The sequence below is a fragment of the Elaeis guineensis genome, unplaced genomic scaffold (genome assembly GCF_000442705.2).
Source record: "Elaeis guineensis isolate ETL-2024a unplaced genomic scaffold, EG11 Super_Scaffold_1000033, whole genome shotgun sequence".
NCBI classification, from domain to species: Eukaryota; Viridiplantae; Streptophyta; class Magnoliopsida; order Arecales; family Arecaceae; genus Elaeis; species Elaeis guineensis.
This window is the reverse complement of record NW_027332424.1, coordinates 99,532-101,727: the sequence shown is the minus strand read 5'-3', so window position 1 is coordinate 101,727 and position 2,196 is coordinate 99,532.

The window sequence follows — 2,196 nt, the reverse complement described above, 5'->3', positions numbered from 1 at the left end:
GATTAATAGAAAAGGGTGCACAATGTAGCCACAAAAATTTTAAAAAAAATTTGGATAAATTCGGTGCAAAATTGAAAGAGTTTTGGATTTCTAAAACTCTATCTCATAGAATTCGAAATCCAAACTTATTCCTTTTAGATTTGATCCAAACCACCTTCCATGTAAGAAAGAAGAGAGGAGACCTTTTGTGAACGTGGGAGAGATCTGAGAGAGGGCTTTTGTCGCACAAAATAAGTGAAGATTGGCGTTGAATAAGAGAGAGGGCGTGGAGAAGGCTTATGTGGCGCAAGGTGGAATCCTAGTCTTACTAGGATTCTGTCTTATGACTTATTTTAATTTGGTTTCCCAAACCAAATCAAATCAAAATTAGATCAACCCAATTAAAATAGGTCTTAACCCAATTAATAACCTAATTTAATCAAATTAAATTAGATTTAAATCTGATTTAATTTTTTAATCAAATTAGAAATTAGATTGATCCAAGTCCTAGTTGAACTAGGACTAGTTTTTCCTTGCACTTGGCTTATCCAATAAACCAATTGGACTTGATCCAATCAAGCCTAAAATAAATCTAATTAAATTATATTTAATTAAAATTAATTTTAGCCTATTAGATTAATCAAATTAAGCCAATTAGCAATCGAATTGCTAATCGATCCTCCTGCAACACTTGCACTGGGTTAAATGTCAATCGTATTGATCATTTAACCCTAGAACGATTCTTAATCGTTGATCAACCATCTGATCGGATCATGAACTCTAATGTGTGTGACCTCATAGGTCCGAACCTAAGTCGGTAGCATAGGAATAAATTTCTATACCAATCGAAGTGACCATCTAGCAATGGTACCCGACGACCGGATAGGTCGAATGTGTAGAACAACATCCTTAGAACCCATGCGGATATAATTTTCATATAATTCATCCCCTTGACCAAAATGATCATAGGACACCCCAGAGCTCAACTATCAACTCTGATCAGGTTGTCCACATTGTATTTCAAAATATCAAATCCATCTGATGGATTACCCTGGCCAAGATTTTGCTAAATTGAAATACAGCGACTCATTCTTCTCCAACTCTTGGAGTGGTCAATCCCATCTCGATCACATTCTGACTTCGCAAGTACTTGACTGTGCCCAGAAGCCTTCCGTCCCTGAATTAGAAATTCAGTTAGTCCAGTACCAAAGCACAGTGAGTTGCTTGTAAGTCACTGAGGCGATCTCAGGTCTAAGGGACACTTATACCTATATCCATCAGAGATATTCTCGACAGTAGAATACTCTGGAGTTAGTCACGTTCAATGATGATGTACCCTTACATCTCACCTGTATGCCATACCAGTGTCTCCACACTCCTTGGTTAAGAGGACAACCAACCCATATGGCCTACAGCGACCTATGCTCGATAGAAGCTGTCGTCCTTATTAACAGCCTATCATTTGATCGTGAACAGTTTTAAGGACTAATCGATAAATCCTCTCTTTATCGAACCTAAATAGTCCTAAGGACTTCATCATAACAACGGAGTTCATTAGAAGATGAAAGCTTATGATGAAGATGCCAAATATATTTTATTTATTAACAAATCAATTACAATACTTGGTTGCTCAACGTCAACAGCTTGACGATTGGCTTTTTTGGGACACATTTCCCAACAACTCCCACTTGTCCTAAAGCCACTCGGCACAGTATCTAATACCCATCTTCGACTTGTGGTTGTCGAACTCCTTTATTGCCAGGGCTTTAGTGAAGGGGTCGGCTAGGTTCTCCTTTCCGTCGATCTTTTGAAGGTCGACGTCACCTCGATCCACGATCTCTCGGATCAGGTGGAAGCGGCGCAAGATATGCTTCGTCCGCTAATGTGCTTTGGGTTCCTTCACCTGAGCTATGGCACCAGTGCTGTCGCAGTAGAGCAGGACTGGACCATCGAGGGAGGGTGCTACTCCGAGCTCGTTGATGAATTTCCTCAGCCACACAGCTTCCTTCGCGGCATCTGATGCTTCGATATACTCCACTTCACAAACAGAGTCTGCCACAGTATGCTGCTTGGAACTCTTCCAGCAGATGGCTCCACATTCAGAGTAAAGATATAACCCGACACGCTCCTGCTGTCATCATGGTCAGATTAGAAGCTGGAGTCTGTGAACCCCACAAGTTTCAGATCTGACTCGTCATAACCAACCATTGGTCCTTA